The sequence below is a fragment of the Panthera pardus genome, unplaced genomic scaffold (assembly GCF_024362965.1).
Source record: "Panthera pardus isolate Hobbes unplaced genomic scaffold, ASM2436296v1 HiC_scaffold_22, whole genome shotgun sequence".
Lineage (NCBI taxonomy): Eukaryota > Metazoa > Chordata > Mammalia > Carnivora > Felidae > Panthera > Panthera pardus.
Genome location: NW_026526788.1, coordinates 11,342,175 through 11,357,171, shown reverse-complemented (window position 1 = coordinate 11,357,171; position 14,997 = coordinate 11,342,175). Strand labels below are relative to the sequence as shown.

General features: G+C 41.3%; 1 pseudogene; it reads right to left on the bottom strand.

Annotated features, from left to right (window-relative positions):
- Positions 1-3,607: 3,607 nt before the first annotated feature.
- On the bottom strand, positions 3,608-14,961 carry LOC109255368 (10 kDa heat shock protein, mitochondrial-like; annotated as a pseudogene).
- Positions 14,962-14,997: the final 36 nt, after the last annotated feature.

Below are 14,997 nucleotides of genomic sequence, written 5' to 3'. Positions count from 1 at the left end.
CCCAAGCCCAGGATGCTGATGCTGTACATCTGGAGTGGGCCCCAAGGCAGCTGCATTTTTAACAAGCTCCCAGGGATGCCGGGGCTCCTTGGTCCATAGGAGCAGTCCCAGTTTTGATCATCCCCAACAAGTAAAACACATGCATGCTCGTATACTGCTACGTGGAGCCTCTCTTCCCTCCGCACAGCTTCAGGATACCAGGAAGGGGGGTGCGGAGACTCTGACACTGGTGTTGCTGCTAGTTGGGGGGAAAAAAAGGTTTGGGCAGGAGGAGAGGGTTAGGAAATGCAGACTGGACGGAGGTGGTGTCAGCAGTCGCCCTACTGAAGGATTACGTAGGAGATAGACAGGTAGCTGGATTGGACTCCTTTTGGTAACTACTCTCCGCAGGTCCATGGGCCCTGGACGGTAAGAGGATATGTCCACCAATCACAGTGAGTTCTGGGCAAATGGAGTGGGTCTCGTGGGAAGGAAAAATACGGGATTTCCAGAATGCGCCATCTCCCAGCTCTTGTCAACGCATGATGCCATCTTTCCCAATCATAGTTACACATGGCATCCACAACCTCCCTAAAGATGAAAGGGGACAGACCATTATTTAACCCCTGGTAAACATCAAGCACAGTCCTAGGCACATCACGCACATCGTCACCCTTACTTTCCGCCCTCATTTTACAAAAAAGAGTCTTACTGCGCACAGAGCAAGAGCCCAGCTCCCACGCCTGCCTGGTGAGCGGCTTTAAGGAAATGACTTAACCTCTTCAAGCACAGTTTGTTTCTTTGCTAATCTGTAAATGAGAGCAATCATTCATACTTTGCAGGATTGTGGTGAGGATTAAAATATATAGGTCAAAAACATAGCACAGTGCCCAGCCCAGCGCTGATGTTCAATAAATGGTAGCTGGATCATCATAATTGCCATAATTGTCCTCGTTCTCCAAAAAAACAAGAGCAGAAACAAAACAAACAAAGACACTGAAACACCAGTGGATTTTTGCGAAAGCAACAGAGTCAAAATTCAAATCAAAGCACTTTTTTTTTCCAAACCTCATCGCCTCCACCCTAGCCTTGCCACTCAAAGTCTGGTCCAAGTTCTTAGTAGCTTATCCGAAATAGAGAATATCAGATTCCACCCAGACTACCTGAATCAGAATCTGCATTTTAACAAGATCCCCGGGTGATCTGTAGCGCATTAAATTTGAGAAGCTCGATTCTACAATGCTTGTGGTTGTATTCACTGGTAGAGCGTTATGCTTAGTTAAACTGAGGCTGAGAATTAGCTTTGTGCCCTTGGCTATGTCTAGAATGTAAGTTCAACAAGGGTAAAGATTTTAATTTTTTCGTGGCTGGGTCACTGTTGCCTCAAAAGTACCCAGTATATATCACAGAAACTCAGTAAATAAGTCTAAGACAAAATTGGGGGAGGGGACATATTTTTAGAAGTGTTTTAAATACTAAAGCAGAAGGAAACACTATTCCATAGTGCATAATATATTGCCAGTCAAGGTCCAGATAAAATGGTGCTCCCCATTCTATTTGCCAAATACTGGAAAAGAGGAGGAAAGAACTGGTTATTCATGTTGCCCCAGCAAGTTGCCTTTGGGAGGACTAATGTGTACATCATCCCAGAAGCCTGGAGTTGCCAGCATACTGCTCTGTTCAGAACCCTTCTTTCAGAGCACTGGGTTTCCATTGTTAAACCCTGACGCGTCCCTTGTGCGAAAGGGTCTTAAGGCTTGGACGCCACGATCACTTTTGAAATGAAAACCTTCGTCATGAAGATGCCTAAATTTAACTAACACGACTAATACATACCCAATGATCACTAGATGAATTTCTGCTTCAGAGGGTGGTTTTTCACTGTCTGGGGCACCCAGTGTTTTCAATGGACTCACTTCTGTCGAGCAACCAGAGTACTTCTTGAAACAACAACAAAAATGACTTTATCAGTTTTGTTATAGTTACTTGTGTGCATTTCAAACTTCTAGCACTAAATTATAAGTCCCTAAATGAGTAAGTCCCTTTCAAAAAAATATTTTTGTCCAGTAATATGCGATATATTCAAAAGAATGTATGCAACACTTGTGAGCTCTAAAACACGACAAATCTGACACTCCACATCCAGACCCGACATGAGAAGAAAAGACGATCCATTCTATTGAGCCCACATGCATGCTTGTGGTTGGCTGGGGAAAAAATGGTCCTTCAAAGATATATTTATCTCACAATCTCCAGAATCTGTGGGTGGTCTGTAAATAATCTGTGTGTGTGTGTGTGTGTGTGTATACGCACGCACAGTGATGTATACATGTATATACATGCATGTACTTTTCCTTGTGATTTTCAATTAAGGAAAATACTAAATTAATACTGAACACAAAATCAGTTGTAACCTTAGCTCTGACACAAGCTATCAGTTAATCGAAGCTTGTCAAAATTGCAAGTTTTCTTGAAACAAAGAAATAAGAATACATAATCTCTGAGGATCCCATGATTCTATGAAACAATCTCATGAAGCACCCAAACATAGACAGAGACGAGAGTAAGTTAAAGATTCATAGGACTGTCAGTTGAATTTGGAAACAAACCTCTTTTCTCTTTTGATGTAAAATTTACATGCAAACAATTAATGAAAAAAATGATAAACCCAATTTTTTACTGATACTTCAAAAGACTGAAGTGATTGTTAATGTATCAGATACCTATGTAACCGCTTCCTCTAATAAATTCAAATTGGAAAAACTTTAACATCTAAACCTATTTGCTTTTCTTTTTTTTTAAAAAAGAATTTATTAATTTTTTATTTTATTTTTGAGACAGAGAGAGAGAGAGAGAGAGAGACAGAGTGCAAGCAGGGGAGAGGCAGAGAGAGAGAGGGAGACACAGAATCCGAAGCAGGTTCTAGGCTCTGATCTGTCACCACAGAGCCCGATGCGGGGCTCGAACTCACAGACTGTGAGATCATGACCTGAGCTGAAGTCGGACGTTTAACCGACTGAGCCACCCAGGCGCCCCCCTACTTGCTTTTCTACTTTACTGCACTTGAATGAAACAATACCCATTATCCTTAAGCAGCTCAGAATCTAGTGGGAGAAACACACAAATATACAGATAACGTATTAGCTTCCCACTGCTGGACCCCACAAACATAGTGACTTCACATGTCACAAATTTACTATCTCACAGTTCTGAAGGTCAGATCTCCAAAATGGGTTTCAGTGGGCTAAAATTAATAAATCCTTAGACATGTAATAGCTCTTGGGAGCCTTAAGACAGAAATTTCTGTCGAGGCCTGATGCGGTAGAAACAATACTCCAGACTGAAAGGTTAGACTCCCAGGCAAGACCTACACTAAAGACAGGAGAAATCATTTTTCCTCTTAGATTGTTGTTTTATGAACTGGCCCCCTCCCCAAAGGAAAAGGGGAGCCCGCTACAGATTGACGGGCGGCAGGCGTTTATTTGTGGGTTGTTTCGTTTTTGTTTTGGGGTTTGGGATGTCATAGGTTATCATAAGAGAGAGAGATGGCGATTTTCACATGATGACAGACTTCAGAATTGTCTAGAAGGGGCAGCTTCATGTGATGCCATGTCAATAGTGACTTACTTCAGTCTACATACTTTGCAAGAATGCCAACATCTCTAAATGAGAAATAATCCTAGTCATCTAGAACTACGTTGGTGCCTCCCTATTCTGGAGAACTACCCCAACTTCCACGCTGACTGGTGGAATCAGTCCACACTTTACTTTAGACCCGATCCAACAGCTACTACTGTTGCCTGCAATGTGTTTTCCTTAAGATTTTTCTGGAAGCACAGTGCCTCCTCTGTTTACAGTTTCGGCTGCACTCCTTTCAACTAAAACCCAGTCCGGGAGGGGAAGAAAGTTCCTGAACGCCTGTCCTGCCTGCAGTTTGTAGCCCGCTCTGGGGCACCGAGGACGGTAAGTGGCAGGTATAATAAGGCAACAAACCTACTTTTCAAGTTTGACTCAACAGCCGCAAGGTGAGTAGGTCTCCACACCCGCTCACAAGAATCTTAAAAGTTTCCTTTAAAAAAAAACTTTTTTTAAAGTGTATCTATTTATTTTGAGAGAGAGAGAGAAAGAGAGCAGGGGAGAGGGGAAAAGAGAGAGAGAGAGAGAGAGAGAGAGAGAGAGAGAGAGAGTCCCAAGCAGGCTCTGCATCCCATACGGGGCTCAAACCCATGAACCGTGAGATCATGACCTGAGCTGAAGCCAAGAGTCAGAGGCTTAACCGACTGAGCCACCCAGGCGCCCCAAGAATCCTCAAAGTTTCTGTAGAGAACTTACCTGGATTCAGTTAATGTACGCAGTCCCGGGGACTCAACGACACATTGCTCCGCAGGCTGTTCTCCCGGGCAGCCTCCACTGTGAGAAGGCAAGCGAAGTTTGCCGATCGGAGGACCAGGAAGGAGGTGAGAAGCCTCCGGGCGCTGGGTCCAGCCTGCGAGTCAACCAGAGGTCATGTCCTCTGGGTGACTGCCTCCAACACCCATCTCAAGGCTCTAAAAGGTCAGAGATTGTGCATTTCAGGGACGGACTTTTGGAGAAATGTATTACTGTGCCATGAATCTCCCTCCCCCTCTCCTCCCTCATTCTCCGTCTCCCCAGGGGCACAGATGCACCTGCTTGCCCCCCAGTTCACGCCACCAGGGTGGCTTGGAGAGCATAACGCATATACCCTGCACTTTGGGAATCAGCAAGCTGGTCCCTGAGACCACCTGCAGAGCCAAAGATCGAGGGATGCCCTGCACGGCTGCTTTCTAAGCTAGGAAAGAAGTGGGCTATGGGGGCCCGTGAGCCACAGTTGCTCGTCTTTCATCTGGAGGACTGCCTGGAAGACCGGAAGAGACCCGAGGCATCACCAAATAGCTTAGAGCTGCAGAGGTAAGTGAGCATCTCGAACAGAGACCGTGTGCGTCGTCCAAGGAGCCACAGATAGGCTGCTCCAAAGAATCCCACACGAAGAGTCAGTTTTCGATATAATCAAGTCCAGAAAACGCTGGCAATACGACAGGACAAGGAGTAAGCACTTGCTCCCCTTTTGTCCGCCGTGTCCCAGCTCAAGTAAAATAGAAACCAGAGTTCCAGAGCTCGGGGAGAAAGGGTAGGAGAGAGAGAGAGTGAGCCAACACTCCCTTTCCGAATGCAGGCTTCTGCTCTCAGGCTGCTTGGACGCAGGCTCACGTGGGGAAGGTGCAGAGACTTTCATTCTAAGTCACGATGGAATCGCGGTAATTTCTCGGAGAAGTGGCAGGATTTTCCGGAGTGTTCATCCGGACAGGGGAATAATTAGCTCCATGTGGCAGATTAACGAAAGCAGTAAGAAACAAAAATGGAGTTGTTTCAGCGACACCTTGTTTGTTCGATGCAATGGTTTTAAATAGGCTCAGGGCCGGAAGGAATGAGATGCCGGATCACCCACTCCCTGCCCTTGGCCCACACTGTACGTGTAAACCCCCGGGGCCGGCCACACACATAGGGCATGTGCCTGCTGGGCTCTCTCAGCCTCCCCAGGCCACCAACCCTCTGCTCTGCCAAGGCCACTGACACCCATTGGGCACAATGCTTTATACTGGCTAATTTTATAGGAATCGGGTGATTTCTTAATGTGTGATTCTGTCCTTCTATGATTCATAACAAATTAAACAGTCATTCATACACACTCTGTCTATTTATATTTAACCTCTGTGTAACTTTTCCTCTCTGAACTTCTCCCGTTGTTTCAAGTTGGGTGCTTTTATTTGCTGGTTCCTAAAGACTCCTTATATACAAAGATTATTAACTCTATTATGTAAGTTGTAAATATTTTTCTAAATTCACTGCTTTTGATGATTCTTTAGGCTGCATTTAAGAATGTAGAAGTGCTGAGATTTTACGTGGCTTCATTAATGATTCATTGCCACAATTTATGCCTTTGGTATCATATTTAGAAAGCCCTTCCCCACTGAAATATCATAAAAAATATTTACCTACGTTTCCTTCAGATTTTATATTATTGTATATTACATCTAAATTTTTTTGTAATTTTTTAACATTTTTATTCATTTTTGAGAGCCAGAGAGAGACAGAGTGTGAGTGGGGCAGGGGCAGAGAGAGAGGGAGACACAGAATCCGAAGCAGGCTCCAGGCTCCAGGCTGTCAGCACAGAGCCCCATGTGGACCTCGAACTCACGAACTGCGAGATCATGACCTGAGGCCCCAGTCAGAGGCGTAGCCGACTGAGCCACCCAGGCGCCCCTGTCCACACATCTGAAACAAGCCTTTATTGTGTTCTTCCAAAGTCTTGGTATTAAGATGCATTTTCATATGGAAATTTTTTTGTTATATACTTTTGCCTAGCTAGAATGAACCCTGCTTGGTATATCAGATTCACTAAGGTTTCATTTAGCATTGATGTACCACAGTGTATAAGTAAGTATGGTCAGTAGCTGCCTTTTACTTTTTTGGGGGAGGGTTGTTTGTTTGTTTTTAATGAGGGTAATTCTAACCCATCCGATGCATTAGAAAAAATATCCTTGATACTCTGTATTAGATTAGATAGCCTAAGAATTGTCTATTCTTTAACGATTTGATAGAACTATAATCTGTGACTCCTTTAAGTGTGATACCTTTTTCACAAAGGGATCTATTCAGGTTTTCTAGTGCTTCTAGAGTTAATGTTAATCATTTACATTTCACAGTGAAGCTTTCCATTTCATCCAGAAGTGTCCATAAAGTTAATGTGCATTATGAATCTCTCTGAGTACAACCTAAAGGGGTTTTAAATGGTTTTGATCAGGAACCCAGGAACCTTTTGTTGCTTAACTGATCTTTTTGTGAGACTATGGTTCTAAGTTTCACACTTTGGAAAATGCTAAGGCCATGTCTTAGAACATCCCCTTAAATTTGGTTTTAAATCCTTTCTTTACAAAGAATTGTATTACCTTTCTCATTCTAAATCTTGTATATTGCTTTTCCTCTATTTTATACAATTATTTTTACTCAAATAATTAGCTTTTGAATACGTGTGTTCATTTTTGCTTTTCGAACGCCTTTAAGTTTTCTTTGTCTCCCCAATTAATGGAAAAGAAATTGAAATCAGGAAGTCACTGGGAATTTGTTTCCAAAACTCCAATAGGCTATAGCTTTAAGTATTTAAACTGAGTGAAAGAAAAGGAAAGGATGCTAGGAGAACGAACAAGAAGAATACGTAATGGTCAACGTCAAAAGGAGAGAGAAAGGAAAAAGCCAAAACTTGCAGCAGGCAATGGGTGCAAACAACTTTTCAAAACCGTTTTTCTAGTTTTATTGAGATGTAATTGACATTCATCACTTTATGAGTCTCAGGAGTCCAGCATAAAGGTTTGACTTACATATGTGAAATGATCATCACGATAAGTATAGTTAATGTCCATCATCTTAGACAGATAGAATACAAATAAATGGAAACAAGGGGGAAAAATGCTTTTCCTTGTAATGAGAACTCTTGGGATTTATTAACAACTTTCCTATATGTAATACAGTAAGGGTAATTATAGTCATCGTGTCGTACATTACATCCCTTGTGCTTATTTACCTCTTACCTGGAAGTTATCATTGGGCCACCTTCTCTCAATTCCCTTTGCCTCTATTTCCCAGCCTCTGGTAACCACAAATCCTATCTCTTTTTCTATAAAGCTTTTTCTTCCTCTTAGATTTCCACGTATAACTGAGATCACGTAGTATTGTCTTTCTCTGTCCAAATCATTTCATTGAGCATAATGCCCTCAAGGTCCTCCAATCTTGTTGCAAATGGCATGATTTCCTCAGTGTTTATGGGTAAATAATATTATATTTAATATATATATGTATCTGATAAATCATATAAATCAGGACTCCTTTATTCATTCATCCGTCAATGGACATTTAGGTTGTTTCCATGCCTTAACTATTGTAAATAATACTGCTATGACCATGAGGGTGTAGGTATCTGTTTGAGTTAGTGTTTTCGTTTCCCTTGGTTACATTCCCAGAAGTGGAATTACTGCATCATACAACAGTTCTAGTTTTAATTTTTTGAAGATCATCCATACTGTTTTCCACAGTGGTTATACCAGTTTACCGTCCCAACAGCACACAAGGGTTCCTTTTTCTCTCCATCTACACCAACACTTGTTATCTCTTTTTGACAACAGGTGTGAGGTGTGAGGTGTGAGGTGATACCACACTGTGGTTTTGATTTGCATTTCCCTGATGACTGCTGAGCATCTTTTCATGTACCTATTGGCCATTCATGAATCTTCTTTGGAAGAAGTTTATTCAGGTCGTTTGCCCATTTTTAAATAAGATTGTTTGTTTTGCTATTGAGCTGTGTGAGTTCTTTTTATATTTTATATATTAACCCCTTATCAGATATATAGTTTGCAAATATTTTCCCATTCTATAGGCTGTCTTTTAGCTTTGTTGGTAGTTGTTGTTGTTGTTGTTGTGTGTGTGTGTGTGTGTGTGCAGAAGCTGTTTAGTTTGATGTGGTCCACCTGTTTTATTGTGTTGCTTGTGCTTTAAGTGTCAGATCAAAAAATCATTGCCAAGACCCATATCAAGGAAATTTTTCCCATATTTTCTTTTAGCAATTTCATGGTTTCAGGTATTACATTCAAGTCTTAAATCTACTGTGAGTTAATTTTTGTGAATGTGTAAGACAGAGATCTAGTTTTATTCTTCTACATATGAATATCCAATTTTCCCAGCATCATTTATTGAAGAAACTGCCTTTTCTCCATTGAATATTCTTGGTTCCTTTGTCAACTATTAGTTGACTGTATATACTTGGGCTTATTTCTGAGCTCTCATCTGTTCCATTGCTCTATTCTTCTGTTTCTATCCAGTATCACACTATTTTGATGACTGTAGCTTTATAGTAGAGTTTGAAATAGAGAAGTGTGATGCCTCCTGCTTTGTCTTTCTTTCTTAGGATTTTTTTAGCTACTTGGTGCCTTTTGTGGCTCCATATAAATTTTAGGATTGTTATTTCTACTTCTATAAAAAATGCCATTGGAGTCTTCATAGGGATTGCATTGACTCTATAGATGGCTTATGCTGGTATTGATCTTTTAACAATATTATTTCTTCCAATCCATGAACATTGGGCACTTTTCCATTTATTTGTGCCTTCTTTGATTTCTTTTATCATTGTCTTATGCTTTTCAGAATAGAGATCTTTTACCTACTTGGTTAGATTAATTCCTAAATAGTCTGTTGTTTTTGATGTTATTGTAAATGGAATCGATTTTACTTTTATTTATTTATTTTTTGAATAATTCATTGTTAATGAATAGAATTTTTGTATGTTAATTTTGTATCCTGCAACTTTACTGAATTTGTTGGTTACATCTAACAGTTTTTTGGTTGAGTCTTTAGGATTTTCTATATAAAAAGCATGTTATCTGTAAATAGAGACAGCCATATGAAAGGATGTTGAATTTTGTCAGATTTTTTCTACATCTATTGAGATGATCATAGGTTAGTGTGGTATTATCACATTGATGAATTTGTGTATGTTGAATCATCCTTGCATCCCAGGCATAAATTCCACTTGATCATGGTGAATGATCCTTTTAATGTGCTGCTGAATTCAGTCTGCACATATTTACTTGAGAATATTTGCATCTAACATCTGGAATATTGGCCTATAGGGGTGGTTTTTTTGTTTGTTTGTTTGTGTTTTTTTTGTAGTAATGTCCTTTTCTGGCTTTGGTTTCCAGGTAATGTTGGCCTCCTTTACAAATATTAATTCCTGGGGTGCCTGGGTGGCTCAGTTGGTTAAGCGTCCAACTTCAGCTCAGGTCATGATCTCATGGTTCATGGGTTTGAGCCCCGCGTAGGGCTCTGTGAAGACAGCTCAGAGCCTGGAGCCTGCTTCCTATTCTGTGTCTCTCCCTCTCTCTGCCCCTCCCCTGCTTGCACTCTGTCTCTCAAAAATAAATAAACATTAAAAAATATTAATTCCCAAGTTGTCTGTAAAGACAGGTGCCATAGACAACTAGTTTGTAGATAAAATATTTTGAGTAGAAGAGGAATTCTTTTGTTCTTGTTGCCTCTTCCCATTTTATAAAATGGAAAGACTTGGTCCCATCTGTACATCTAGCTTGTTGGATAATAACACAAACAGGGATAAACATTGACTTAGAAACTACATTTGGACTGAATTATAATTTTTTTCCATATTCCAAAGCATATGGACTGTGTGTACAAATGGCCCTTTGGGCTATGAGACCTATAACAAAATATCAAATATCTACATAGTAGGGCCATTCAGGCATTTGGGACTCCAGGAATTAAATGTCCCAGTGAGGGGTTAATGCCATGTTATTTGTTCTTCATCAGCTAGTTCTCCAAACACATTATAGCGTTTCTGAATTTCAGTTTCCTCACCTCTAAAATGGACATTATAATATCTACTGAGCAGGGTTTGGGTGATAATTTGAATTAACAGGTTGGCCTCAGGACTCTTTTTCCCAGTAGTTATGGCCTTTTAAGACCCCTACAAAATTTTAAAAAGAGATCTTTGGGGCTTGCAGAATCCCAGGGGACCTCACCTCATGATATATCAAAGTCTGCGAGTGTTTTAACCTGTAGTTACCTCTGAATCATGAAGCAAATCCTTGCAAAGATCTTGTGGTTTAAATCTTGCACTTTAACTCAGTGTGGCCGTATTATAACAAATGATACTTCGTTGGTTTCAAAATGTTTTGTTTTGCTCTGTTTTGTTTACATTTTCACATCTCTGTACTCAGAATGCTTCTTACTTAGATGTCTTACAAGTATGGCTGGAGTTGTTTTTCTTTCCCAGGAGTACAGAATTTAATGAAAGGTACATTTTATAGACGAGGGCATCTTAGATTCAACAAAATACCGTAAGGTCTTCAGTCCTTTCAAATGAAACACCCCTCCCTGGGAAAATCCGCATGCCTTAATGAATGACTACAGTCAACACAGAGGGAGGGAGTTTTGGTGACTGTCTTGTCCATAGGCCTCGTTGCCCTGTGACTCATCATCTCCAGTATACTCCAGCCATTCAAGATACCAGGTGCATATACACACAAGCGCATACAAAAGGTTTCAGTGCACAACTTTGGAAGATTACATACCCTAAAATAGAAATCTCGAACCTCACAGATAGCCTAGGTCCCTAGCAACCAATGGGCCCATAAGAATGCAAAGCCCAGGGGACAGAACACTAAAGCAACAAATCAAAACAATACAAGTCATTATGCAAACACCAAGGCATATAATCTCATTGAGGAAACAATGCCAAATTCCTGGCTCAGAATTAAAAGCATAGAGTTTTTTGTTTTTGTTTTTAAGACAATGTTTTTAGAGCAGTTTTAGGTACACAGCAAAATTGAGAGGAACGTAAGGAGATTTCCCATATATCACCTGTCTCCAGCAGTGCATAGTCTCCACTCTTTATTGTGCCCTCACCAGAGCGGTCCGTTTGTCACAACTGATGAGCCTACTTTGACGCATCATTATCACCATGAGTCCATAGGTTATATTAGGGTTGACTCTTGGTGTTGTGCGTTGTAGCCGTTCAAACAAATGTATAATGGCATGTAACCAGTATACTACCAGTATACTGTAATAGAGTCTTGTCATTGCCCCCAAAACCCTCTGAAGGCACAGGTTTTCAAATGTGTTCAGACTGGGGACCCAGCTCCACTCCACGGTGAAGATGCATTCCCTTTAAGACCTCTCCAACACCCAGAACACGGTTGCTGGATAAACACACTCACTACCAGTAAGAGCTTACGGCATGAGTCAAGCAGGGATTAATTATTCTGTTCTTTCCCGTCCTCTGCGTTGACACCCTGGAGCTTTTACAAACCTTGATGAAAGAGGGAGGATGTGTTCCTGGAACACCACCTACCTTCCAGCCTAAGTCAGGAAGGAGAAGCCAGAGAGCAAGAAAGGCCCCACCCCCTCTGCCAAGGGAAAGCATCTTTGCCCTGTTACTTTGTGACCTAGGGGTTGGGGAAGAAGTTTAAAGAAGACCCAAAACATAGATGTTAACGTAAAAGTAGATATGCAAACAGAGTTGGATTTCTGCTCATTGAGTCAAATCATCGACGAGACGAATAAAGAAATGACAGATTGACAGAGATGTTTACAACGGCACAACTAGCAAAATAAGTAGAGAAATGGGTACTTTCCGCACTGTTGATGGGAATACACAGCCTATTCTAGAACAATCTGGCAGCGTGTAGTAAAGTGGGGCAACTACATGGCCTGTGACCAAGGGATCTCATTCCTAGAAATATATCTCAAAGAAATTCTCACACAATTCCACAATAGGGAGTATAAAGGCTAATGGGTTTAACAATGGGGGAGTTGAGGAAATGACTCGAAGGCGGGGGGTGGGGACAAGATACTTAAAAAGCGGATATTGTGAGATTTTGTAGGACAGTAAGAAAAACAACACTACAGGTGCAGACTGCAACATGCTATGTTCTCACAAGCAGGGCTGACTTGACAGGTGTATCACAGATGCGACACACAGGATCTAGAAGGTTCTCACACTGTTTACTGCTCTGCTGTCTGTGTCTTGAAATCCTCAATCATTTTTAAAAAATTTTTAAAGTTTTTTATTTATTTTTGAGAGAGAGAGAGGGAGTGAGCAGGGGAGAGATAGAGAGAGGGGGAGACACAGAATCCAAAGCAGCTTCCCGGCTCTGAGCTGTCAGCACAGAGCCCAAAGTGGGGCTCGAACCCATGAACTGTGAAATCATGACCTGAACCGAAGTTGGCGCTTAACTGACTGAGCCACCCGGGCACCCCAAAATCCTTAATCATTTTTAAACAAGGGGTCCTACGTTGTCATTCTGTGCCTGTTCTCACATTTTAAGCAGCCAGTCCTGTTCATGAGGATAATGTAGAGAAAAGTGGGAAAAAGGATGAGCGTTATTGCAAAATACCATATGGAAAGGTTGTATACTATCTACTTTACAACAGGGTGTTAAAAACCCTACAAGGTTAAAGTAGAAAGGAGGTCAAATGTGTGGGAGTGGGGATCCGAGACAAAGGTTAAAGTTAAACAAGAATAAACAAAACCACAAAAGACCCTCATAGGGATGAATAACTTATTCCCTGTAAGTCTCCAAATGACAATGATTTGGATTTCCCTTGCATGAAGGAGACCCTGCAGAAAACCTTTAGTAAAATAGTTCAAGATCAACCAAGCTTGAACACTTCACCCTTCCACTTCTTCTTGCCTAAGAATATCTGATTTTCTAGCATAGAATAGATTCCAGTTGCTTATATATTGCCAACACATGAACCATCTTCCCAGTTGGTTTTGTTTTTCCAGACTCAAAATGGCATACTAGTAGAAAAAATTACTTTGTAAGTGGCATTGCCTATTATAACCATAGGGATATAAGAACGCCTGGGTGGCTCAGTCAATTGGGTGTCTGACTCTTGATGTTGGCTCAGGTCATGATCCCAGGGTTGTAGAATGGAGCCCCACGTCGGGTTCTGTGCTGACAGCGTGAAGCTTGCTTGGGATTCCCTCTCTCCCTCTCTATCTGCCCCTCCCCCATTCTCTCTCTCTGTCTCTCTCAAAATAAAGACATAAAACTTTAGAAAAATAAAATAAAAACACAGGGCTATAAAACTTTTCTAATAAAGCAAATCAAAATACAAAACATTTTAATTAATATTTATAATTTTATATTTTATAAATTTATAATTATATAATTATAATTTAATTAATATTAATAATTAATTATAGTAACAGAAGCTAAACCAATCCCAACTACAATTTTAAATCAAATTGAGTCAAAAACTAATTTTTAAATTTCTTTTAACATTTATTTATTTTTGAGAGAGAGAAAGAGACAGAGCATGAGCAGGGGAGGGCTAGAGAGAGAAGGGGGCCACAGAATCTGAAGCGGGCTCTAGGCTCTGAGCTGTCAGCACAGAGCCCAACACAGGGCTCGAACTCATGAACCGTGAGATCAAGACCTGAGCCAAAGTCAGATGCTTGACCGACTGAGCCACCCAGGGGCCCCTGAGTCCAAGCCAGTTATTAATGGAAACAACCCAAAGAGACTTGAAGGTATTTAAATCATGCCACTAAGTCCTGACTGCCGAACTAAAATGCAAGTTCCGTTGCTGGTGCATTTGCAACTATCTCCCGTGCTCTGAGTGGCCAAGAACATGCCCGAACCAATGGTGAAAATTTAGGAGCTAACCCAGGAATACTCTCCCTCCTCTTCAGATGACTTTTAAGCTGCAAAATGTTAGCGTTTGCATCACTTGAAAGGTTTACTTGGTTTAATGTCATCAAATTAGATCTGCACCCTCATAATTGTGAAAACAGAAAGCAGGAGCCCGCGCAGGTCGAATATTCTGAAAATTCTCTGCAGGTTCCGTACCACCAACCCTCCACCCAGTGTGGACACAGGAGCTCTTCACTGGAAAAAAGGACTGTTCACTAGGAAGGAGACTGGTTGGAGGGAAGGAAGGCCCCTGGCTTTGCCTTTGGCTGGCTGGAGATCTTGAATGAGACGCTGTGTTTCTAGGCTTCGGTTGAAAGAAGTACATACGTTTTCTGTGTTTCCAGCCAGTTCTGATATTCAGTTTACATAAGAAGGTAGAGCGAATTTAGGAAAACCAAAGCAGGAATTGGGAATGAACAGCACCACAAGCATCACAATTAATGATGCAGGAGGATTAGGCATTTTATGGGGATGTTTGTATGACTGGGTTACTGCAACCATCCTTGGGTGGAATTATTTCCCGGATGGAGAATCTATGTTCTGCTGAGGAGCTTCCAATCGATCTGAGTCTTGAGGCACAGAAAGTAGGGACAGGCTTGGAGGAGTGGGGTTTTAATCCATTCACACTTTTTTTTTCATCTCTGGCGAAGAACTCACCTAACGAGGTTGCCTGGGCGGCATCTGTTATATCTGAAGCCATGATTAATCTGCCTCGAGTTGAGAAATTTCTGGTTGC